General features: G+C 42.2%; 1 protein-coding gene across 5 annotated transcripts in view; it reads right to left on the bottom strand.

Moving 5' to 3' along the window:
• The window catches only part of sox5 (SRY-box transcription factor 5), a 311,103-nt gene that overhangs the window by 241,400 nt on the left and 41,915 nt on the right, over positions 1-27,788 (bottom strand). For 4 of the 5 annotated variants that reach the window (XM_049566743.1, XM_049566742.1, XM_049566745.1 and 1 more), the window contains one exon: positions 2,696-2,763. The exons of the other annotated variant lie outside the window; for it this stretch is intronic. The gene's annotated coding sequence lies outside the window, so the exon portion shown is untranslated. The remainder of the gene's footprint in view (positions 1-2,695; positions 2,764-27,788) is intronic. 5 annotated transcript variants of the gene reach the window in all.

The raw sequence follows: 27,788 nt of genomic DNA, 5'->3' as shown, positions 1-27,788 counted from the left end.
ACGTTTCCTTGTGTCGTTTTTCTTGTTTGTAGGGATGTGCCGATTCATCAGCTAATCATCAGTATCGGCCGATATTCGTCTTGTTGACTGCTATCAGCCTAACAGCAAAAAAGATAACAGTAGCCGATATTTTCCTGTTGTGTTGCATCAATTCTGCGCAGGCTAAAAAGTAGGGTTGAGACTTATGGTGTTCTGTCATCCTGGGAACAATAAAAAACGTGTTTGGGACGAACAGCGATCTTCCCTGGGACGCCTTCAGGATGAAAGGACAAAGTAAACTCACTATTAAGCTTGAATAAATACAGCCGTTTGAAGGAGAAATTTAGTTTTGGTTTCACAGTGATATAAAATGGATATTAGAGAGAGAAATAGATATATTATATATAGTGAAAAGGCTTTTTACACAGTTATTTTTTAGTGTTTTTTCATATGAAAGGTTATATTACAGGTTGTTAAATGAATTTGTTTGATTGAAACATAGTCTAAGAAAGAGCTGAATGACTGAAGTATAGTTTGGTTATGTTTTTATGATAAAGATTTCTTCATTTCCCTGGCACAGAAGGAGTGATAAATAACAACAAAATCAAAAGAAACAACAACAACAAAAGACCATTGGTATCGGCTATCAGTCCTGGATTTCACAACCAGCGCATCCCTACTTGATTGTACTACAAATCTTGATAAAGTCAAGGAACAATTTGACCACAGAGGAATTCCAGTGTTAAAAATAAATAACACAGGCTCTGTGTTTAAGCTCCATATGTCTCTTTTGTCTCAGCTGTCCTTCTCTGTCCCTGTCTCCCACGGCTTTCATTTCCCAAACAAACAATCCCACTCTCCCTGCCCTCCATATGCTGTTCTCTGACCATTTACCTCTTTGGCCCTCTCATCCCCTCACGCTCCCAGTGTCCCAGTTCATACACTAGTTCAACTCCCAGCGCTGGAAAACGGGGAACACAACAAAATACACTGAGCATCTGTGCAACATGCCAGCAAAGGACATATGACTCTTACTAAGAGAGAAGACACATGGGTATTGGTTCAGCTTTGCGTGGTGCTGCACTTAGGTTTAAATGAGTTGTGGTCAAACTAACCCTCCTAAAACTCTACTTGGAAGTGAAGTAAAACAAAAGTGAAATATTATAATACACACTAACTGACCAGACTGAACCAAGTATGTCAGTCACCACTCAGTGGTCATCATGCACTCTGGCCTGTAATTTATATTCTTCTAGATTTCCAGGTTTCCAAGGGACAGTGTGAGTGTGGAGTGACACTTTGCCATACCTTAGAGCAGGGATCTCAAACTATTGGGCTTTGGGGCCTTATCCAGTTCCCAAGACAATTTCATGAATACATCTACCATGTTACTTATACAGTCTCTCTTTTAAACTTGGTGCTGACTGATTAGGAGCGATGTTTAAGCCCTGCTTGCAAGGAGACAGGCGATATTTGTGCATCGTGCCGCAAATAGGGCAAAAATTTGCATGTCCACCCAAGGATCATGTTTCCATCACTGCCAATCAACGCCAATCGGAGCTGGAGTCGATAAATACCCATGACTACTGCAGACTCATTTGTCCCAGCCCACGAATGAATGCCACTTGCAACTTTTCCCACTAAATACAAAAGCCAGATGTTGGTGGGTGTTAGTCGTTTTCTGTCTACTGGGAAATGGCCTTTAGTCTACTGACAGTGAAGAGCAGTACGGAGAAAGTGGATGGAGGAAAGTTGTTCCGTCTCAGAGTTTACATGGTAGAAAGTTGGTGAAGAATACACAGCGGTCATGTTGCTCTGTCTCCGTCTCCCACAGGAGATGTCAAGTCCAATGAGGGGATTTTGTTCCTTTAGTATTTCCTTGTGTATCTGGGTTGTTAGTCTCAGTCCCTGTGGAGTTTCCAACACTGTTTTTGTGACTCCCATCTCTCAAGAGGATGAGAGTTTCCTGGCGTGTTCTGCATAGTGTCCTACTGTATTTTGTATTCTATTCAGGGAATGTCAGCCTGGAACTTGTGTGTCACGAAACTTTGGACTGCATTTGGACAAGTTCTTTTCAGTTTCAATATGGAGAAAATATAGGAGAAACATTTCAGTTTTGTCACCAATACACACCTACAGCATGAATTTCTTAATTAAAACGTCTTGTCTACATTGAAGCGTATTGCATGTGGATATATTGCGTATTATTGATTGAAATACTTAAGGAAAAAAATTGTCAGTACACCTCACATTGAAAACATTAGAGTCCCCTGTACTAATCCCTCTCCATCACATACACACAAAATCACAAACACACACACTCTCCTCCCCCTTTACCCTCCATGTCAGATGTACAGATATGATGCTTACTGGCTGCCCACTGGCCCCATAGAGACCTGCTGAGAATGCCGATTGGCTGGATGCTGACTGTGTAGTCATGGAAACTGACTTGAGCCCTGTGTGTGACCTCACGATGGCCACATAAAAGCTGGGTTACAGAGAGGGGGAAGAGAGAGGGAAAGGGTCCATGTGTGTGTTATGAAAGAGAGGGCAAGCATGACTGACAACGTCACTCAACCCAGTTCAATGTGTGTTTGTTTGCCATAGTTTAAAAGCAGAGTCTCTTGAGCACTTACATATTTAAATACAGTACGCCTGTGTCTGTGTGTGTGTGTGTGTGTGTGTGTGTGTGTCTGGTATGAAAATAGCAGCTGACCTACAAGCGTCCCAGGAGAGGTGGCTCTGCCGTAGAGTGGATACCCATCAGAGACACGACCAACCCTGCTAAAAGAGAAACAGACAGAGATTTAGCTGGATTTCACACTCCAGGCCAGCCAGGCTGACAATAACGCTGTGACACACACACACATACACATAAAACACCACTACAGAGATGTTACAGTGGTGAGGGGAGAAAAGAGGACAAATGAAGTGTGGAGCAGATCATCAGAGAGATTGAAGGAGAGTGCAGAATAAAGCGGAGAGGAACAAACAAGAGGAAAATCAATGACTGTAAGAGGAGAAAAAGGAGGAGACAGACAGAAGACATTAGGAATAAAGAGAAAAAGAACTGAGCAGCAATGAACGTACAGTAGGTGAAGACACAATGTGTAAAGATGCCTTTGACATACACAGTATATGTGAGCCGGTAACTCAACAATAACACAACTGAATGTTAAAAAAAGCGTTTGTTTTTGTTAAATCTATTGTGTTGAATGTGCAGAGCAGAATAAGTCCCTTCTCAAGAGAATCCATTCAAAAAATAAATCCTCTTTTTTTTAGGAGTCTGACGAAAACACTTGTCCTTGTTTTGGATTTGGAAATTACACTGGTTAATGTTGCTAATTGTTTTGCTGCTGTGCTCGCGTTCATTGTTAAATTCATTTTGGACTCATCCTGGAGTTGCCTGGAAACCTCACGACTCCAACAAGTTACTGCACCCAGCCAAGAAACAGTGTGGCTCATACCCCACCATAAATCCACAAACTGACATTTTCACAACATTTTAAAAGGTGAGCACAAGTCATTGTTTTATAAGTCACAAGTAAGTCCCTAGTCTTCCTAGTCAAGTGCCAAGCCAACACAGGTAAGTCCTAAGTCAAGTCCCAAGTCCTAAACTTTGAGGGTCCCAAACCAATGCCATTTTAACAAAGTGAAAATGTTAGCTAAGCATTAGCTCACTTACTATGTTCATATTAGCATCGACTTGCTGTTCGTTGAGCCACTCCAAATGTGGAATTAGTTGGAAGTTGTTGCACCTCCATTTATAATTTTCGACCTGCACATTTTATATATGGCAATTTGGTTTTTTTTTTTTGACTACCACGTAGTTTTAATACAAGAACAAGATTGTCTTTTATGGTTCTTTCCCTCAACTTCACTGGATGCTGTTGTATTGTTTCAAACAATGTGGATCTGGAGCATTAAGAGTCAACTTGCTGGGAATAAAGAACATTAATGTTAGCTGATTCAGGAAATGAAGGGAGATGAATTGATTTGTGGCACACTTTTTAATCTCTGGGGTAAAGTGTCAAGTATTTTCAAGTCCAAGTAAAGTCGCAAGTTACTGGTGATAAAGTGCAAGTTGAATCTTCTTTTTTTTCTAGTGAAGTCTAAAGTCACTAAATTGTGACTCCAGCCTGACTCGAGTCCAAGTTATGTGACTCAGATCCACACATCCGCTAACACGCTAATTGATGACCTTTGGAGGTACTAATTGGGGATTAAGTTTCCTTCAGACAAAGCTCAGACTAGCAGTGTCCCACCTCTTCTGGTCTTTGTGCTAAGCTAAGCTAAGCTAAGCTAAGCTAACTGGCTGTAGCTTCATACCTATGTCACAGATATGAGAGTGGTATCAATTTGCAAACATATAAGAACAGAGTTGTCCAGTCTATTTTAGTCAGGTCCAGTGTAACTTAGTCCAGTGCGTCCAGTTCTGATTAATAGTCCAGTTTGTCCCATTCCATCCCAGTCTGTTCCATTCAGTCCTGATCAAACTCCTATCTGTTCCAATCCTCTTCAAGCCCCGCCTATCTGCATTGATATCCAATGGTTAAAGACAAGCTATGAGCTACTATTACAGTGTATAAATATATAATTTAATATAAAGTAGGTGGACTATTAATGGGTGTGGTTCACCTGTAGAGGGACTCAGGTAGGCATGTGCCGGTATGAGATTTTGACGGTATGATAACCGTGGGCAAAAATACCACGGTAATCGGTATTACCACTGTAATAACAATAATAATAATAATAATAATAATAACAATAATAATAATAATAATAATAATAATAATAATAATAATGATAAAACGGGCCTCATCCTATTTTTGTGCTCTACACTTTAAAACGGTAGGCTAATATTCGTTTGACCGTTTCAAATGACAGCACGTACCAGGCATCTCCTGTCAGTGCAACGCATCATCACACCAGTTGTTTAAATGTGTAATATAGACCCGTTAAAAGTAATAGAGCCATTTCTTAACTTCACGATGGTCACTCCGCCAGCAGCTTGTTGAGCTCCTCGTCATTGCGGACAGTCAGCTACCGGTGACGGGGGATGACACGGGTCTTCTTGTTGTCCCAGGCAGCGTTTCTAGCCAACTCCAGGATCTCAGCGGTCAGATACTCCAGCACAGCCGCCAAGTAGACGGGGGCACCGGTACTGACACGCTCCTTTTCCTTTGCGCAGCAGCCTGTGAACACAGCCAACTGGGAACTGGAGCCCAGCACAGGAGGAGCGGGTCTTTGCCTTGGCTCTGGGGGTTCTTCTGATAGCCTAAATGGTCCCACACCACTGACTTCGTCCTTTTCGCCAGTGGGAAAAGTTCAGCTTCGCCTCCTCCAGCCATGTTTGCTGTTTGCACTTAAGTGGATTTACACTGATTACTGACGTACTGAGTGACTGACTGAGGCTGCCCCCCCAATAATTGTGCTGACTGCAGCGGCTGCACATGCATGATTTCAGAGTGTGTGCCAGTTAAAATGTACGACTGGCACAGAGTTATTTCTGAGTTTTGAGTTCCTGAAGTTCCCATTTATGAAACGTAGCGTAGGTTACACGGTCGGCCTTTACCGTCGGAACGGAAAATGGGCGGTTAGTGACACCGTGACATTCTTTTACCGTGGTAAACCGTGACGCCGGTAACCAGAACATGCCTAGACTCAGGTGCAGTTAACTTCTTTACACTAACACACACTTCTTTATTTGAACACTTTTATGCAGAACAAAGTTACCTCCAACTCTCAAAGGCAGTTGTATCGGCTTTTGGCTGAGTACATCACTGGTTGTTCTTTATGGGCGATTTTATTTTGATAATTTAATGGTCTGCCTCTCAAGAACAAGGGAGAGCTGCTGCTCAGTGGGCAGATAAAGAAAGTGGGGGAAAACAGCATGTAGAGTCAGAGTATTTCTACATTTCACTTAATGATTAAAGGGCTTATTTCAGCCAAACCAAAGTTGATGACTGTTGGAACAATGGAAAGAGTTTTTGTCTAGTCTGAATGAAGTTTGTTCAGGGCAATTAAATGAGTCTTAGTTTGTGAAAAGAGAAACTTGAACTTAAAGGGCGTACAGATGTATTTTTCAGTTTCTGTCTGCTTTCTTGATATTTTGTGAGTTTATTTTGTTTATTTGTTAGACTAAGAGAGCAAACTTGCAGCTCATCTCCCAGTGAAACTACAGGACGCCACACACACACACACACACACACACACACACACACACACACACACACACACACACACACCTGCGTGAATATATCGGCAATTGCCGGTTGTTGGCTTGACGGTGGCCAGTTTGGAAAATCTCAATATATCGCCCATCCCTAATACCCAGTACAGACACTGTGAACATGGACACAGCTAATGAAGCTGAGGACAAAGACAGCTCATTACCTGTGTGAAATACAAACTGTGGGTAAACACCCAGATCAGTGGATCTCCTCTTGGCAGGCCTCAGCTGCCTTTCTGCCACGTCCAGCCGCAAAACTGCCACCCTCCTCCCCTTGTTCCAACCCAACACCTCCCTCTTAAACATCAGCCGTTAGATAAACACTCATATGCGTGCACACACACACACACACACACACGCACCGTTCCATTTATTACTCTTTAAAAAGGTCACCGTTTTCTCTGGCTAAGCGCCCCGCGCTATTGATAATTTTATGCATAAACAAATGGCAAATTTGTGCCACATAAATATGTATTAGCAATTAATAATGGTGGTGTGTGTGTGAGGGGACGCCAGGTGCATGCCGAGTGGGGCTGGCTGGCTGCTGGTGGAGCCGAAGAGCTGGACTGGTGGCTTTATGTTGCGAGCTGGTCTCCCTCTTCTCCACTGTGTCTGCACAATAGCCACTTAGGCACACACCAGCGAAATGACACGCACACAAACAACCTGAGACAAGCACACATACATACAGTGCACCCAAACACCCTATACACACACTGAAGACACACACAGGCATAAAGGTACAAAAATAACACATGCACACTTACAGTAAATTCCAAATGAGGTAAATTTTAACTTTAACAAATTTGCATATAAATAAATGTGCACATGTGGACACACACACACACACACACACGCACACACACACACACACACACACACACTAGAGCAGCATTTGTACACAGAGGCAGGCCAGAGGGAGTGATGGCACAGTGGGCTTAATGCCCTCTCTCTCTCCCACCTAGAGAACAATGCATCCATTACATTTCACACACCACTGAGAGCAAAACATACACATGCTTCAGTTGCCAAGGTGCATGTTAGTTTCATGAGGGGAAACATAAGCAGAAATAAGCTGAGGTCCAAGCAGAGCAGGTCAGTGATTGAGTTTGCTTAACATTTAGAGTCCTTGTCCTGGTGTTGTAAAATAACAAAGGTATTCTTATTAAGCAGCTTCACATACAGATGATATGGCTTCTGTTGTTGGTCATTTTAATAGTTACATTGAGACAAAGCTAGCCCTGTTGGGGACTGCCTCATCCACTGTGTGGGAAACTGTCCCAGACTGGTGCAGTAGAAAAGCTCGAGGAAGTGGCTGCACACGGCTCTTTAACGGAGGCTGCATGGTTAACCACACGCACTTTTGCCAAACCAACCAGTTACTCATCCTTTTCTCTCATGAAACCAAAAAATGCCTTTTGGAAACACTTCCAAAAAAGCACAAATGTCAGCTTTGTGTTGCTTGTTGCAATTTGTTTTTGGAGTGTGGCATATACTCATTTTTTGCCCACTGTGCCAGTCAGGGGAAAAAACTTGATGGTTGGTAAGAACCGCAGTGGCAGTGGGTGTTGTCTGCCCACCAGCTTCGGGGGGGCAGTAATAAGCACATAACAGCTAACACAATGTGGCAAAGAGGATGCTGGACAAGCGACACAAAGATAACATTTATGCTTTATCCAAGGTTTTTTTTGGTTTTAAAAGACAATAAAGACTTCGAGGATGCTTCCCTAAGCTTTTCTGTGGGAACCATCCAGAACTGTCGCCCATGCAGTGGATGAAGCAGTCCCGAAAGTGGCTAAGCTAAAGGAATTGTTATAAATTTATCTACTGACATTTAATCAATAAGTGAAAAATTTAGGAGTAGTTAAAATTAGGGGTGTAACAATACAACAATCTGGATCAATGTATCTGTTCAGTGTTCAACGATCCAATATAACTAATGCAAAATGAAAACATCGATACATATTGTCATCAAAGTTCCCATGTCACGTCTGTGTCACCATTTCTATCCAAGCACACGTCCTTCCTGAACATTCAGTCGGTACATTTACATCCATGCAGAAGTCGAGCTCATAGCTTGGCTAATCAGTCAAGTCAGACTTCTTGTCTTGTCTGAGTAGACATGCAGAAGAGAAAATCGAATTTCTGACCAAGTACGTCTGACTACGCCCCGATAGGCGGCGCTGTGTCCCTTTTAATATCGTGCATATTGAACTAGTTCCGGTTCCTGTCCAGAAACTTTTTTTCAAATAAATTCGAGTTTCGTGTTTTACTTCCATCCATAAACTTCAAAATGTCGGAGCATGAATGTAGTTTCCTCGTCCGTCCAGAAGTGCGTCTTCTGCTTCTCGGTCACCATGGTGTTTGTTTGTTTTTCCAGGAGTTACCGAACTGCTGCTACGTCATCCCCTTTTTCCGGGTGAAAGCCCGCAGGAGAAAAAGTGGTGCATGCGCAGAACGCCAAGTCCGACTCCAGTCAGACTAAGTGGATACACGCAGCAATAGTTCAATTTTCAATCGAATTATCTAGGTGTGTTAGTCGAGCTACAGATAGTCCAATTTCAGTCGGACTAAGCCAATAATTTGATTTTCTCAAGCTGCATGTAAACGTACTGAGTGCTAGTGGCTCAGCACCAGGTAGACAATGGCAAGCAGACAAGAAAAAGACAATGAGGCTCTTTACTGATATTTCCTATCAATCGCATCAAATCATCTCATATGGACTGAATCAAATCAAAATTGTTTTGAGGCAGACTTTGTGATGTCAGCAAATATCACGTTGTCATGCAAAGAATCTATATAATATCATCTACAACAAAACTTGGGATTTAAACCCCCAGTTATGACAACACAAGAATCTAGAAAAGAAAGAAAAAGTAGGAAAGAACAAATATAATCCCACCCTACTGCACCCTTTTCCCTGTCTAATTTTCCCTCATATTCCTTTGATACTGTGTAATACTGCAGTGGTGTAATATGAAAGTTTATTGTGTTCTGAGTCCAAGATGTACCAAATAAAGAGTTGCCAGTTCTTTGAAAGTAAGAGGCTTTGTTTTTTAAAATGTATCATCTTTTGCCACGGTAGTTTTCTTCCAAAATATGTATCAGTATAAAATGGTGTGATGTAACAAGGAAACAACAAGTTTCTGACCTGTAATGAAGTTTACTATCGATCCAGATAAATTGGGGATGATTAATAAGGGATCTGGTTCTACAGTACATTAGAGTGAACAAGTGTGGAAAATAATGTTATAAAGAAAACATTAATCTTAATGTGGATTATAAAACATAAAACTTCATGTTTAAATTAAAGGGAAATAATTGAGCAGTTGAAAAGATGAGTACGTTCCAGGCATTGAGAAAGTTTCATGAAATCCTTGGTGCAATATGCTAGAATATCGAAGGGCATCACTCCAACCGCACTGGGTCATTTAACGGCCACAGCACACACAAGACACTTTGTGCAGACACTAGTACACAACATACAGAATACTGGATTATGTGCCAAATGTTATGAAACAGCATTTTCTGGACTATTGACATATGCTGCAGCTGGGTAATAGGACTCTATTGGGGTGGCTGAGTTTACTTAGTTACACGTTAGGGGTTTAGCTGATGGTTTACTCAGCATAACTTAGAAAGTAACACATCACAGTACAATAATCTATTGGCTGTATAACTTTTTAAAGGTTCCCAGGTTTTGCAAATATTTTATGACGAGAAAAATGCACTTGCTAGGTTTGTTAAACAAAGATTTAACATGTGCCAGTCACATGGTAATCAGGTCAAAGAACTCGCTCATTCAAGAGTCAGAAGTGAACTTTTGAAACAGATAGCCATTCCTGAAGCCACTGCAGTGAGAAGAATCAAATTATGAAAATACTGTGTAAACCTGATGAATACATTTGACCTCAGTCACTTTTAGGACAGCAAAACCAGCAAGGGATATCTAAAAAAATATTGTGCAGGAGTTGCAGCGGCTGTGTGTGTGCGTGTCCGTCTGTGTATGTGTGTGTGTTATGTTGTCCGTCTGGCGTGGTGAGAGCAGGCTGGCTCCCCTGTAGAGCACTATCACTCTGCTTGGCTAAACACAATCACACAACCTCAACCCGACTCAAACGGCCCACTGAGCGACGGAGCGAGAGAGGCAGAGAGCAGGGAGCCTACATGGATATATGTATGTATGTGTGTGTGCGCGTGTGTGTGTGTGTATGTGCACTTGTAGGACAAAAGGCAGCCCCATCTGTTCCATTGTCACAGGGTCTTTAATACGGATCAGATAAACATGACATTTGGGATGAGTGGCCAAGCTCACGTCATAAACCCTGACATCAGACCCCTGTCTACTACTGTGTGTGTGTGTGTGTGTGTGTGTGTGTGTGTGTGTGTGTGTCCTCGTGTTTCTATCAACCTGATAAAGCAGTGCACATTCACCGGTGTGTATCTTCTATGTTACTTTCAATCTTACCACTATTTCAATCATTTGTAAGTGTGTTTGTCCTTTCTGTGTGCGCACCGTTGTTGCGTGCACCTATGTGTGTGTGTGTGTGCGTATGAGTTGTATAACCTGCTCCCATTCTCAGAGGTGCAGGGCAGGGCTGACACACTGGATCTGTAGCGGCTGTGGGAGGATTAGCGGCCCATTGGCCTAATCAGAGGAGGTAATCAGACTATTCTCTATCATGACAACAATCAGTCGAGAGAGACACACATCTGCCTATTGAGCTCAGCTCTAATGCCATAATAGTGATGAAACATCTGGTCATTTGGGGCTCAATGCAATCAAGAGGAGGGATTGGGACAGTTGCAGATGGCAAACCTATAGTAATTATCTGTTTTAGGCAACAGAGGGATATGCACAACACTCAGGTTCACGGGCCGCTGTGCTTCAGTAACAATGAGCTCACACTGCGAGAAGCATGTCAGTAGAGCTGAAGAGAGCACAGATTCGATTTCCATCATTCAAAGCACCATTCTGGGCTTTTAATATGAAAGATAAAGACACAAATGGGCACACAGCCCCGACTGCATTATTTTTCATCTTCTGCATGTTATTTTCTCATACGTAAGACATGGGTGCAGTGCTTTTTGGCAGTGGTGATGCCTGAAATGGTCATACAGGATGATACTTTCATTTAATTGTAGAGTCTTTGAAAATGAATTGTTTTCGCAAGTCATTTATCATGCAATAATGCCAAACATTAGCTGATTTCAGCCTCTACAATGTGACAATTTGCTGCCTTTCCCTTTTTACATCATTGCAAATTTATTGCCTTTAAAAACAATCAATCTGCAGACATCATCTTGGGCTCTGCAAACTTGTGATTGCTGTAAATTGGTCATTTCTTTTATCATTTTCTACCATAATAACCAAAAGGTTATTGACCAATAGGTCATGTGGCTAAGGCATCCCACATCCCTTACACATTAAAATCTGAAAGGACAGAGTAAAGTCATTATTGATGCATCCAGTGGACACACTATTATTTTCCCCAATAATGCTACACTGTGGACTGCACATCTGTGTTGAAATAAGAGAACAGTTATGCCCCGTGACTTTTCTTGTTTTGATAGTATTTCTCATGCCACAGAAATCACTGAGAGTGAAACTTGTGCTTTGAATGTTATTATCTCACTGTCCACCTGCCTGCTCTCAACCTCGGCTCTCTCAAACTCTGTGGCACAAACATCTCCGCAGACTGCAGTAGACAATAACCTTATACATATATAGGTTCATAAAATCTACCCATCTTTACAATTTGTGGGATATTACTGAAGACATTCCTGTTCTCTCAGGAATGTCTATGAAGTCTGGAGCATGGATGTATAAAGAGACCTGGATACAGCATTGGAGGCGGGGCCCCGTTCATTCCTCTGAAAGTTGCTCAGTGGTGCATGAAGCCGAAAAAGCTCTATTTCTAAGGTATGAAATTACCCGGATGATCAGCGCTGCTTCCGTATCATTGGGCCCATAGAGCAGGCGCCGAGCGAGTGCAGCTGAGCAGCCAACCTTCGCTGGCTGAGCGGCTGACTTCAGGTTTAGCGCTCTGCTAATTTGAATGGTGATAATAATAGATTGATCTTGTGGAGATTTTAGACTTTACAAGTGTTATCGGAACCAAACAGATTAAATCTTGATGGTGCAACGAGTCATTTTGCGAGCGTTTGATGATTTACAGACATCGGAGTAAATCAGTAAGTGTAAGTCTATCGGAAAAAGTATTTTTGGGCCCCATGGCGACATCATGACGGACCCTGGAAATTGCAGTGCCACTGTTTCACCACTATGAAAATTGGATACAAAGTCCAGCGCACTTCCTGGAGGCCTGGTCTAGAGCTGCTCCACAGACAATGAATTGTGAAAGATGTAATAGATGATTCTTAGAGCACTCAGGGGGACGTTCTGAGTATATGGGTATGTTTTCTGTTCCACAGCTGAGAACACTACAATAGAATAAAGCTCAATTCGGTATAAAAAAGAAAACAAACCTTCTGTGGGTCCTGAAAAACAGGAAAACAGGCTCCCATGAGACTTACTCCTCTAGTTTCTGGCTTTAAGAGCAAAAGAAGCTTATGTTCATGAATTTTGACTCAACTTTCTTAGACCATGGAAATAACATATTGGAATTCCTAATTTAGGTGGTGTTCCCCTTTAAAGCACCCCAAGTCTATATCTGTCTTTGCGAGTTGATTTTCATACTGACATGAACTAAATCCAGTTGCTGCCCGCAAAGTAGGAAATCAGTCTAGAAATAGCAGCAGTCAGTAGTTGGTATACAAAAGGTAATGGTAAGATAATAAGACATTCAAAATCATCAGTGTTGTTTTAAAGCCAATAAGAGGCAACAAACAATTTGATATGTTAAAAATGAGCATCAATTTTCAGCAGTTCTCTTTCATAACTACAAGTGAACTCTTCACTCCTGAGTTTCACAGCAGAGTTTAATTTGTCAACATCACACATGAGACTCTTGGCTCTCCTCGTTTCCCCTGGGGACATTTTTGTTCATACGCACAATGGAAAACAAACAACGAACGCCAACACCATTGTCTTTACAGGTGGATTTCAGGTGATGATCCACAGGCAGAAACACATCAAGCCATGTTTGGCCATAGATAGCTTTGTTCTTCGGAGCTCGCTGTGTTATACACATTAATACTTTCCCATTTTCCCATCTGCTGAAGGAAACGCTGCCAACACTGGCGTTACCCTGAGAATATTTCATGGCAGCGAGGGTGGAGATAATTTGAGTTTTGAGACCTCTGTTGTCTTTTGTTCTTAAATTCTCATACCAAATCCAGTACAGTTTTTTATATGTGGAGTGATTAGGCATGCTCTTTTTCCTGCTATGGAGTATTGATCCAGTATCTTAAAGTTGTCATACCATAATGTGAAAAAGGATTCGCTTACTACGGAGGTTTCCCCAGTTTGTTCCCCTGCCCCCTCAAACCAAAAGTGTAACCAACTACAGCCACCACATTCCACAGTGTCTGAAGCTGCAGCCCAGTGGGCCAAATTACCTGACTAACTACACATACACAGAAGAACACACATGCGTCTAGTCTAAGCAAAATACTGACCCCCACTGGATACCCCCAAAGAGTAACCAAATTAATGCGTGCCCCTGTGTGTGTGTGTGTGTGTGTGTGTGTGTGTGTGTGTGTGTGTGTGTGTGGGTATGTGTGTTTCCTGTCTGGCTCTGTGTGTGTGTGTGTGTGTGTGTGTGTGTGTGTGTGTGTGAGTGTGGCTGCTCTGAGACACAGAGTCCAGTCAAACGCTCCAGTGGAATAAAAGAGCCATTGTTCACCAAGGTGGTCCCTGTAGGACCTCCACTCCTACCCCTTTACATACACACACACACACACACACACACACACACACACACACACACACACACGTGCAGACAGAGACATATACATACATATACAGTACACTCACACATTCAAACATACACACAGTTTGTAGGCCGCCAGACAAACACACATAACACACACTCCCCTCTGCCTAATCACAGCTTTGTGCTGGAGGGTGGCAGTTGCACAGAGGTAAATATTTGGGTGTGGGATGTAAATGCTGGTCTGTGTAAATCACACACACTCAGACACACTCATGGTAGTCTGTGTAATTCAGACATAGCTACTTCCTTCCTGTGGGGTGATGATGTTTAGTCTCACCCCACCGCAATCTGATTGGTGCGTTTGATCTCGTCCACTTCCTGTTTAGGGGCACTCCGACCCCTCCTGGCTCAGATCTGGGATCAGCCTTCATCGGACAGATTCGTGCGCACCACATGTAGGAGGGTTGATAGCTAGTCTGAGATCAGATCTGTCTGCCTAACGGCTGATTCATCCCAACTGTCTGCGTCACTTGGCAAATGGGAGCACGCAGGATGAATGAACTGGTGTCCTGCAGCAAACTGTTGCATCATCTCAAGGCATCTTTTTTTGTCGTTTTTTTTGTGTGTGCCAGAAATCATGTGCAGAAGGAAATGCTGCTCCCTTGTTTGTGTTGATACATTTTTAACTTCAGGAATGCTTGTGATTCTTTCTCAGGCCTGTTTCTTCTATCATCATCGCAACTATCAAATGGACCTTAACCATAGCCAAACGTACGAATGACAGTGTGAACAACCTCCCACTGAAACCATCCACACCCAAAATGTTTCTTAGTTTGCATGTGTGTATGTTGGGTGTGTGTAAGAAGCTGCAGAGCGTAAAGGGGAACATGATGATTACAACTTTGTATGCACTATAAGCATTTTGACATTGTGGTTTTAGCGCATTCATAAATAGATTATTTGGGGCATTAAGGGAAGGAAGTGAGTCAGATATGTTCAGTGGCATTCTGTGATATCCCAGTGTACTGTGTGGTCAACTCAAGCTTTAGTCAAAAGTCTCAGCCAGGGACTGTACATCCTATTTTATATTATATTATATCTATATTGGTTGATTCTATTCCTCATGATTTACAACCAGTGCCAAAGTCCCATCCTGATGCAGGAAGAAGTGTGCCTGTATGTAGCGAGGAGGAAAGTAAAGGCTGGGCTATGCTAGAAAACAACTGGTTCGTACAAAGTGCTGGTCAGTCACACTATGCTGAGCACAAGTAAAACACTGTAGCTGGAAGTCCAGTTGTTTGGGAATAATTCTGGTTCCCAGTCAGCTACAACAGCAATGGAGAGAGCTGTGTACATGCTAACACACATTCAACGGCATCACTCAGATGTTAAATTCCACATGCCACCTAATGCGCAAGTTGTGTTTCTTATAACTGTATTTATTTTATACTTTCAATTTTATAGCGTAAGAGATGCTTTCAGTTTATAGTCTGTAGTGACTTAGTGCCTTTTGGGAATGTGTTTGTTCAGTGTTTAGAGAGTGAAATACAGAAATGTTGAAAAGTTCCTTGTCATATCATGATTTTGATGGTCAAAGGTCATGGTCAAGGTCAATGTGGCCTTGCCTCTGTCTCATTCTCATGTATGCAGTATCTCAAGAAGGCCTTGAGGGAATTTCTCCATATTTGGCATAAACATTCCCTTAGACTCAATGATGAACTGATAAGATTTTGGTGGTCAAGTCAAAGGTCACTGTGACCTTGCATCCATCTCTTTCTCATCATCACAACATGTCAAGAACGCCTTGAGGGACTTTCTTCAAATTTGGCTTAAATGTCCACTTGGACTCAACGATGGACTGATTAGAGTTTGATGGTCAGTGGTCAAAGGTCAAGGTCAATGTGCCCTCGCATTGGTCTCATTCTTGTGAACACGATATCTCAAGGAAACCTTACAGAATTTTGTCAAATTTGGCACAAACATCCACTTGGACTCAAGAATGAGCTGATTAGAATTTTGGTTGTGTTTCTGGCCATAATTCAAGAATTGATGCATTAATTATGAAAAAAATTCACACAAATGTATAATAGAATAAGATAATGAAGTGAAGGCATTTTATATTCAAGAGGTCAAGGGTCAAATTCACTGAGACATCATAATGTCCTGCAGAAACACTTCTCTGGACATTATTCAACACCAGAACTCAAGAACAAAACAGGGACATTTGGTCAGATACTGAATTGGTGACACTAATCTTGGGTGCCCACCTTTAAACTGTGCTAATTGTTTAGATTTAGACCAAAGTAGCCAGGTGGCAATATGCTCAGTCCCCAGCAAGAGGAATTTGTTTAACTGCACTACTATCTGTTAGAATGAAATGAAAAGAAATGCATCGTTACGCATTTGGATTTTTTTCTGCTGTACAGAACTCACACCAGTGTTTCCCATACATTCATTTATCTGTGGCGGTGCGCCACGAATAAATTATCTCCGCCACATATAGATTTTTATGCTTTTGGCGCTACCTGTTCGACCTTGCTCATAAACACATTATAATGGGACTCACTGTCTGTGAATGTGGCTTGTCGTTACAATTCCGGTGCAATAGGTGGCGGTATGCATCGTAAAGACGCACTTAACGCACCTGGTCCGCCAGAAGAAGAAGAACAAGAAGCAGACGTAGTAGCAGAACGGATCCAAAGACCTCTCGGTACAAATATGTGGGCAAACAAGTCCAAAAGTGGCTTGAACAACTCTAACTCATCATGTTATATTAGCCTCTGTCTGTATTAACATAGCTGGAAGCTCAACATGTGCAGAGACATTAACTCACGCTGTTAGTAGTGTTAACTGCAGCGCGAGTCCCGTAGCAGCTCGCCCCCGTTAATCAATTACAGCGGCTCCACCGGCAACGGGAGCGGCGCAACAACTCTCTATTTTATGCGGCTCTTCTATTTTTGTCGCGCTGCACTCCCCTACGCGACCCTCCAGCAGATAAAAACTACATGAAAGAGTGTGCTAAACGAGCACAATGTGTTTTTAAATGAATAAACCATTATCAGAGGTGATATGTGATGATTTTTTTTCATGCATTTACCCATGTTTATCCGTGACATTGTGTAAATGTCTGTGGCGGACATTTGAAAGCGAGTAGATGACAAACAGTACAGTAAACTTGTAGATAACTCAAATATATGTATTAACTTAGGTGGAAAATGCTTTAACATTTCATGCAGCCTACATGCAGCCTCTCAGCTCAGCAAACGGTTAACAACCCCGCTGGCTTCTCTACGTGTCGCTTCCGTACGCAGTCAGTGGAGCCCCAATGAACACGCCGCGACGCTACGCTTACGTTTGCAGCCGGTGGAGCCCGGCCGTAAGGTTCTGCTCGTTAGTAATTAACTCTGACGTTGGATGTTCACTCCTTCACACAGATGAGTACTGAAAAATATTTTTAGTACCCCACCCCCCCCACCCCCACCCTGGACCACACCACCACAAATAGATTCCTGTCCTGTGGGAAACACTGCACACCAGACCGTGACTCCTTGCCCAGCTTATGAGCCTGTTGCTAAAAAAATTGTTTATGTACGGGGATGGCACTGCACACTTTTAGACCATTTTTAGATGACTTTATATCATGCAGGGAATTCCCATAACACAGAGGTAGCCATGCTTTACTGGCATGCAAACTAGTGTGGTAACGAGTTAGTTCAATAACCTGTTTTCATGTACCATGTAAAGATAAATACATAGTTTAGCCATTATACCAACGACAATATTTGTTATTGTGATGCAATACCTATTTCAATGTTAAATACATGAAGTGGAAGTGGAAAAACAGTGCCTGCTGTTCAGTCAACAAGGACTGTGAGACTGGCACTATCCTTCTCATAACACAAGAGCACAACCAGCACATTCATGGTGTTTTTGGTTTTTTTTTTCTTTTTTTAACTGTCTGTCTGACGAAACCCTCCAGTAAACCTCTTGATGTCCAGACCAAACAAGCTTTCGTGAAGGCAAAAGCTTGCAACCACTTCAATACAATTGCACACTGGACAGCTTACTCGTCTAACTGAGGTAGTGGCCCCAGGAGAGGGGAGGAAAAAACAGGTCACATGGTTGAGACATTTACTAGTTAGATGCTGAATGCACTTTCATTTAAGATATGGGAAGCAGAAAATTTAGATTACACAGTAGTTTATCTTTAGTTGGAAATAAATGAAAGCTACTGTTAAAAAATAGGTCTTGTGTAACTGTCATAATAACTCAAATAGTTAATAAAGTCAGGAGATTAATAAAGCGTGATTTATTATGGCAAAGTCAAATGTCATGTGACGAAAGTGTGGATATCACGATATCCATATTTACTTTACTTTTTTGTCTGCTTAAGGTTTAGCTTGGTTTCAATTACAGAACCAATACTAAACATCCAAAACAGTTACGTAGGAAATAGTTCTCAAAGCCCACAGATGTATGATAATAATTTAATGTGCACTGAATGGATTCAATGGTTTGACTTATTGGTGTGGTTGTTTATGAGAACAATGTAAAAAGCAGTAGTTAAAAACACCATAAAAATCACACTACCAGCCCCCTTTCACCACTGTGTGCTCCGCTATCCTAAAATAAATGATGTTAAGAATGAGAAACCTCTTTCAGAAGAAAAGGGAAGCAAAAAAGGACATGTCACAAAGAAAAGCCTTGAACAGAAGAGGAAGGAATTGAAGACAAGACAAATGTGATTTTGCTAAAGTTATGCTTCTGAGAAACGGCACGGAATGTCACGGAAACAAAGTCACATTCACACGAGCGATCTTATGACGCCCTCTTCCAAAACACACAAAAACCCAAGAGCATGACACAATGGCTACATTACAAATATCTTGTTTTGATACAGTAAACCAGGGGCTTAGACACTGGGATTGAAAGGGAACACCTGAAATTTCAGCCTTGAATTGTGAAATATCTACATGGTTTTGTCTGCAAAAAACAGAAGTGAAAACTTCCTCTTATATAAAAATACATAAATATAGAAAGAACAAGAACATTTGGTAATTACAGTAGATTTTCTGGAGGATACAGGGGTCAACTACCATCTTGGCTGATTTTTTTTTATTTTTAGTGAAGGAAAGTGTCACGTATTTATCACACCGTGGGTCCCATTTGCAAACTGATTGGTTTAATTTTCTACAGTTCCTCGTATGATTCAGCAGGTTTCAGATATTGTGCTCTAATGCAATTTTCCTACTGCCAAAGGATTAAATTTTTCTTTTAAACTGCAACTAGTGGCATATAACGTAAACTGCAGTGACCACAAACGTAGGAAATGTCACTTCAAGTCTTTGATTTGAGTTTTATTAAATCCACAAATAGTTACATAATGGGCAACATACTGTAGAAACATATAGTTAACTTCTCTGCATAAGACGTTACACACACACACACAAATGCACAATATTTAAAAGAAATCTGGCAAAAGCAAAATAAAAGCACATAACGTGTCCTTTAAAAATTGTGAGGAGATTAATTTGCCACAAGAGCTTCAGTCTATCTGTGATATAAACTGGACAGTCACCATGGAGGGGGTCAAAAGTGGAAAGCACTTGTTTGTACTCACTTGACTGTTTGTATTCAAGTTTGCTTTTGACAGCTGTGGGCTCACACACACACACACACACACACACACACACAAACAAACAAACACACACTTACTGCAGGGTTTCGTGGGAGCTTTGCGGACAACTGAGCATCAACTATGGATTTGTGGAGGCCGTGATCCATTGCAGATTTGCCCTTTTGACCTTATCACTGAGAGTTAGTTGGGTTTTTTTTGCACAACAACTTCTGCCATTTCTGCTTTAGGAAAAGCCGAAGAGGACAGGAAGGGAGAAAAGAGGAGAATAGAAGGGAAGAAGTCCAGAGTTGCCAAAGCCACTCAACCATCGCAACCATACAGCGAACATGTCTCATTATCCAACTCTTTGGTATAGAACAAGGGAACTTAAAAACCAATTGCCAGATTTGCATTAAATTTGATGTATACACTAATATGCTGGAGATTATTAGGTTCTAATAAGCATATTGCAATGAAAATCATGCTCTGCAAATAATGGACACACTGAACTTTGCTGAAATTGTTCATAAGGTACCTAAAATAAGATACCCATGGTCCTCTGAGGACAAAGCCTGAACATTTTAATGGCCCCTGGCTTGACATCTAGTGCCACCTGGTCACAATTACTGCTAGAGATATTCACTACACATACAAACACATCTTTAACACTGAATGTTCAAACTAAACTGACTATACTGGACCCTTATACTGAACTAACCCATCGTTGACACTTCTTCAATCAGTAGCTTTTAGCAGTAGAGCGCCACTTACTGGTGACTGAGAGCACGGAACTAAAATTACCGCCTCGTGGCTGTATGCCTCCGCGCACCAGTCAAATTTTTCTTAAAGTTTACATCCATGTCTGTGAAATGGATGCTTCACACCCATTGTGCCCCCAACAGCACAGGAGATCTATACAATCAGCACAGTTTCAAGGTGGACACCCAAGATTAGTGTCACCAATTCAGTATCTGACAAAATATTTCCCCTTCTGTTCCTGAGATATGACGCTGAATAATAGCCAGATAAGTGTTTTATGCAGAACATTATGATGTCAAAGTGAAGTTGATCACTTCTGTCATCACTTAACTATTTTATCCAATTAGACATTTGTGTGAAGTTTTGTCATAATTAGTGTATTAATTCTTGAGTTATGGCTAAAAACATATTTGTGAGGTCACAATGACCTTGACCTTTGACCACAAAATTCTGATCAGTTTATTCTTCAGTCCAAGTGGACATTTGTGTCATATATAAAAAAATTCCTCATTGTTTTTCAGATATCATGTTCACAATGATGGGATGGACAGAAGTATGTACGGAAGGACAGACAACCTGAAAACATAATGCCTCCAGCTATGGCTGTTGCTGGTGCAAAGGCATAAAAAAGCAATTGCATGGGACTACTTTCAAAATCAAAATCCCTTTCCACATCCCAGCACTCCCTCCATCTATGCTGTCTGTCCATTCTGTGACCTCTGACTTAAAAATACACACACTGACCACAATCTGACCCCATAAAAAAAATACACACACACACACACACACACACACACACACACACACACACACACACACTTCAACTGGATGGGGGAGCTGACATAAGCAAGTGTGTGTGAGTTAAAGGTAGAGACAGGAGCAGTCTGGGTGCGCCTTTCATGCACCTACAGTATATGTTAATTGTTAATAATCAAAAGACAGTCATGTTCGAAGTCCTGCCCAGGGGGCAATTGTGGCCCGCAGACAGGTTTTAAATGTCAATCGGCTTGTATTTTGAAATATACTATATGATTAACACAATATTGGTTAATCAAGCAAGATCACTTTCCTTTTTTTTCCCCATTCACCTCAAAATAGCAGGGCAATCATACAGTTAGGAAGTAGGAACTTTTATACTGCCTCTTCAAGGCTGGATTGTCACACCATTATGCTGCTTCACCATCTTGTATTAAAGGTTCAATCACAGAATGGGGGGAAAGCATCGCCTCGCCTTTAAGCTGACATCGGAGGTAGTAACAGCACCAAAACGATGCCTGTTTAAATGGGACAGCCTGCAAAACAAGATCATGGGCGGCATGGGTGTGATATTTTGATGACATGTTATGCATGCCATCCACCAGGGGAGATTTAAAATGTAGCTGTTAGCAGCTAACTCAAAAAAAAAACAGCGGCCGAAAATGTCCACAATTTGGGAAAACAATGAGGTCTGGGAGCTCCTTACCCTCCAAACAGAGGAAGAAATGAGCCGCAATGTAACAGGGACGATAAATGATTTGTTTATAAGATCCCAGATGATGTAATTTTTCATTTAGTGGTTCGTTAAACATGTTGTAGTGCTGCTAACATGCTAACTATAACTATAATATTTTTATCAGGTTTGTAATTCTGTTTATGTTTTGTAGCGGATAAAAATAGTTGCGTGCTGCATATCATGATATCGTTATATTTTCTGAGAAGGTTTTTAGAACGTAAACATCCTGTACCATTGCAACCATATTGAATTGAATGTAATAAGCTGAACCAGCAACAGACTAAATGTACTATACTGAGGACAGAATAATGTGTCACTGTGTTATGAACAAGGCTGATTTTTTTGACTTCTTACAAAAAATGAATCAAGACCACTCTTGAGTCCCGTAGGTAAAGGTTCAAGGTCTAATAAATCTTAAATCCTCACTCTATGTGAACAATGCTACAAGTCAGCTGTCAGTTCTAGTGCTCTGGACAGTCTGGGTTGCTTGTTTTCTCTCCAGAGATCTGGCAACCCTGAAGAAGATTAGAGAGGAAACATCAACAAGAGAAAATGAAGGAAAAGGATGTGCTGTATTCCTACCACCTACCTGTTGCACATCTCCCTCTTGGCAGTCACTAGACGCACACGGACACATACATTTTACCCCACAGAGCTGTGACAGGGAGAAGAAAGGAGGAGGAAGGTTGATAAAAACACTTAGGGCTGTCTTGGGTTTGACAGGGTGAGTAAAACACACCAAGCACAGATCCCTCCTCATGTCCACACACACACAGACACACACACACTCACACACACTGATGTCTCTATTCATTTAGACTGTCACACTCACACACCCCCAAGAGATCTCACTTCCTCTGTCAGCCGGCTAAATTACAGCTCTCCTTCTTCTTGTCTATCTCTCTTTTTCTTTCTTTCGGTCTCTCTCACCTCTGTCTGAGAGACAGACAGCAACAAAGACACATATTTGGCATGTTGTCGCTCTCTAGCTGTCTCTCCGGCTCCAACACAACAACAACAACAACCAGTGTCTGAAGACGTCGCAGAAGACCAGATGTGTTTCTTAATGTTTTAATGTGATTAAGTGTTCTGAGTAAAACAACGACATTAGGGAGAGAAATATCATTTGTGAAGGGTTGTGCAGGTCAGTGAACTGGTCTGCCCTCTGAAGACAAGGACTGTCTTATGGCTCTGCTGGCTCACACCCTGACGGCTCAGCTGGCTCAACTGCTTAACTTATTGTGGACAATCAGAACAGAACCCACCTGACTGTCAGCCAAACAAATTAGCCAGAACAGCAACAACAAATTCACTTTCTAGGCCAAATATAATGAAGGCATTTAATTGTCTCATTAGGGAGAGAACATATTTGAAACTAAGTGAAAATGCTTGTGGTACTAGATGATAAGTTCCAGGCAAAATGTCCAAATCTTTTCCCATGTCTTTGTCTTTCCATGTCAAGTCAAGACTTGAGTAACCTCTGGCAAGTGGTCTTCATTATGTCCGCCATCATAGTTAGCATGCTAACAATTGCTAATTCACACTAAACAGAGAGTGCAGCAGGGGTCCGTAGTGTCTTTCGTTTTGTAGGTATTTGAATTAATCTGATGATGGTGCTCGATGAAAAATGAGGGGCTAACCAAAGTTATTACATTTGATTCTGAGAGGGACTTGAATGTCTAGACCAAATTTGATGTCATTGCAGCCAGTAGGTGTTGCAATATTTCAGTCTGGACCAAAGAGATGGCCCAGTGGACCAACAGACACATCTACACTGCCATCCACATAGCCATAGCACCACTTTGACTAAAAGCAATTTAAGTTTGCCTGGCGTAATCTATGGAATAACTGTAAGGTTGAGCAGTGTGCTTTTTAGAAGTTACATGCATAGATCTTTTTTTCTTTTTGGCTGGTTGATAGTTGGCGGGGCTGATCTATTAAGGTGTAATAAAGCTTTTGGGGAAACGTGTCCACAAGGGATTTTGGTGCTAAACAACCTTAAGAGTAAGAGATCCAACCCCAGAGCAAATTCTGCTTTTGCTGGAATGCCTGAACACCTGCTACCTACAGCTTTTTTTTTTTTTTTTTTTTTTGTCTTAAACCAACGACCAGCAGCGACAAAAAACTCAACAAGAAACATCTACTGACACTGTCTGGGCGCTCCTTGGTCAGAGAAAGCCGCTGTTGCTGACTGAATGTAAGCCCACACCACCCACTGCCAGCCAGCCTTCTTCTTAGGGAGTGACTTGCCCTAGACATGCCAGAAACCAAGTTAACAGTCACTCCCTTAAGAGTAACAATAGTCTGTCTTATTTTTCTGCTCATGGATTACAGGCAGGAGCTGTTAATAAATGGCAAATTTCTAAGTGAGAATGTCTAACACATTGTCTACGTCTGACACATTTCAACTGCATTTTTCCATCAATATGCACTTTTTGTAGTACAGATATGCTTTAGTTTGAATCAATACTGCTGTCTACACCAGTCATGACTCAGCTACATGCATCACTCACCTACTGTTGCAGACCAAGTACCTCCCCTCATGGCAATGGCACTCCCCGATTGCAGTGTTCCCCCCAGCTGGACAATGCACCCCGCCACACTGCAAAAACGGCACAGGAATGGCCTCAAGGAATATGAGAGCTCAACCTTGCCTCTAAATTCACAATGTCCCAATCCCATCAAGCATCAATGGAACATGTCTGAACAAGTCCAATCCATCGAGGCCCTACCTAGCAAAGGTGGCAAACCACAGGACTCAGAGGATCCGCCGACAATGTCCTGGTGCCAGACACCTATGCCTTGACAGGTCAGAGGCCCCCAACAGGGACTGGAACTGGCTCTGACCTGTCGAGGCAGTGGCACAGGACCTCTGGCAGTACTAGCCCATCCTAGGATGCTTGTTCAGACAGGGTTCTTGGGAATTTGGTAGCCAGGTTGAGCTTGTTGTCATGTTACCCGAGCCATTCCTGAGCAGTTTTTATGGTTTGACATGGCATACTGTCCTTCTGCTGGGCTTTCATTGGGCATTGCCATTGCCTTGAAGGGGTGTACTTGGTCTGTAATGGTGTTTAGGTAGGTAGTACATGTCAAGTGGTATCCACATGAATGTCAGGGACAAGGTTTCCCAGCAGAATATTGCATTGTATTGAGAAGATCAATGCTATCCGCTTCACCTTGGTGGTTTTAATGTTGCAGCTGATCAGAATAGACCACTACATTTCATGTACACTGATGAAGAATAGACAGAAAATGAAATGAATAAAGTCAAACCAGAATCTGATTAAAACCGATGAGAAATAAAAGTAGGAGCTATCTGTTGCCCCGTTGGGCTCAGGCAGAGAATCAAAGCTATGAGACCAACCCAGACAAAAGGAAAGATCAACCTAGTTAAAAATTAAATGCATTAATTCAAACAAATAGATGTTTTTAGTTTAACAGGACAGGTCATTCCTATAGGAAACAGACTGTTTGGGGATCTCTTTAAATCATTTAATGGGAAAAATTCCTCCAACTGCACATATATTTATTTCAGTCTGTCTCACACACACACATGTATATCACACCCAGAAGTGGAACAAGAGCTTTAATTCTATCTCAGCATGGTAACAAACGCTATTCAAAAGAGATTAATTCCACAAGAGGATTATTCTCCACATTACAGATAATAGGAAGTAGGATGGGGGATGGTGGACAACATTTGATCTCACAAACATCTAGCTAATCCCAGGTGTAACACATGTTGGTGTTCAAAAGACAACCGCTTGTATGTGTGTGTGTGCACCCTTCATTATGAGTTTGTGCCTTTGTATTCTGTGTGAGTTACATATGTGTGTGTTTCCCTCCTTTGCTGTGGGTGTACGGATGCTGATACATTCCCGGAGGCCAAAACAGCAGCTGTGCCCCCTGGCCTCTTCCCTACAGTGATAACATTGATGTCAGTTTTGCTACTGTTTATCGTTGACTGACATATCCAGTTCATGAAAGAGCTTACATTTGCTGTTCTGAACACGCAGTGTCAGACAGGAAAGTCCTCTGTTGCAAAGGAAGTGATGTGATTTACATTTCTGGTCAGAGCCACGGCAATTTGAGTTAAAAGAAAACGAGCTGGGTAGTTAGTATGGACAACAACGGCTGACAGAGCCACAGAGTGACAAGCAGCAGTCCCGCCCATACCGTTTGACTGACAGGTGATCTCTGGGAAGGACAGCACAGTAACTACAAAATAGGATCCAAAACATCTTGCAGACCCTGCAGAGTTGGACACTGATATCCTTTCTGATACTGTATTTTTATTTATTTTTTTATTCGACAAAGCAGACATTTCTCTCTACTCTAGTCATGCTAAAGCTCAATCATCACTAAAAACAAATCATCTCTATCTATTCTGAGGGGTATTCAATTAGCAGTCTTAAAGTGCCTCTTTTCATGTAACTTGTCATCACAGTTCATCACAATTCCAAGATGGCGCCAGTATGTTTGGCAGGCCGTCAGTCGCATCTACTCAGTTTATTGTTTGTTATTGCTCTGTTCCTATGTGTCTGCTGCTGGGATGTCTCGGCTCTATTTGCTTATGATCGCCAAGCTCTTCTCAACATTCGAGTCTCTGACGCGTCGCTAACGCTGTTAAAGCATGAATTGGGAGACCCAACTGCAAGCCTCTCTCCTTTGCTGGCAGATATTCCATCTTACCTGCGCCGCTCACCTTGCGCCCCTCCCCGCAAAAAACGTCGGAAAAGACGGGGTAAGCGCGGTGGTGTATTGGTGAAAGTCAAGGCCTATCTGTTGCTGTCCTGTGTGGCTGATCCTCGCCTCCTTCGTGGTGGATTTTGCTACTCTTCTGCCGTCAGACACTCAATACAGCTCGGAGGACCGTGGTTACGGATTGTCATTCCCAGCCCTCCCGCTGCTGCTGTTCCTGGCCTGACGATGCCGTCTGGCACGCCGATGGATGTTGCTCCTGCTACTTCGCCATTGAGCTCTGCTTCTGCAGGCTGGATGACAACACCGGTTCCACTCGCTGTCTCCAATGGATCGTTGGTGGCCCCTGCCCAGTGTGGCCTGATGTCGGTGTCTCTTCCTGGGCAGCTGCGTGTGCCCAGAGGCGGCGTTGTCCACACAAACCTTTGCCCGCTAAGACGTGCCTCAACCAGCATGACTCCTAGCGTTACCTTGAGGATGGCCTTGATCATGCTAGATCCCTAGCTAACAAGACCTTCTTGCTGAATGACTTTTTCACCTCCCGTAAGTTGGATTTTATGTTCGTGACGGAAACCTGGCTGCATACTGGTGAGTCCACACCATTTTCAGAACTTCTCCCTCCTGACTGTACATTTCTCAGCTCCCCTCGGACCACCCACAAGGGTGGAGGGCTAGCCTGTGTTTTCAAATCCAGCTTTCACTGTCAGCAGATACCATCTGTCACTTATTCCAGCTTTGAGCTGCAGCTTTTTAAACTGAATTCCTCTCCTCCCTTGCTGTGTGCGGTGGTGTATCGTCCACCCAAATATAATAAGAATTTTATTCAGGATTTTGAAAACTTTCTGTCTGGAACTATGGTGGATTTTGATCACTTCTTAATTTCCGGTGACCTGAACGTTCATGTGTGCTGCGAAACCAGTTCTCTGGTCAAAGACCTGTTGTCACTGATCGACTCCTTTAATCTCACACAGTGGGTCTCTGGCCCGACGCATGATAAGGGGCATACACTTGACGTAGTGCTGTCTCATGGTTTGTCTGTCTGTGTCAGTGAAATTTGTAATAGTGCTTGTATTTCTGATCACTTTCCTGTTATATTTTCTTCTACTGTCCCCTGCTCTGTTGTCGCTGCTTGTCCACCTGCACGCTGTTTTCGTGCTACAAATTCCAGCA

This window comes from Epinephelus fuscoguttatus, linkage group LG22, assembly GCF_011397635.1.
Source record: "Epinephelus fuscoguttatus linkage group LG22, E.fuscoguttatus.final_Chr_v1".
Taxonomy (NCBI): Eukaryota; Metazoa; Chordata; class Actinopteri; order Perciformes; family Serranidae; genus Epinephelus; species Epinephelus fuscoguttatus.
Note: the sequence above shows the minus strand (reverse complement) of the source record. Positions and strands in the feature narration are given on the sequence as shown.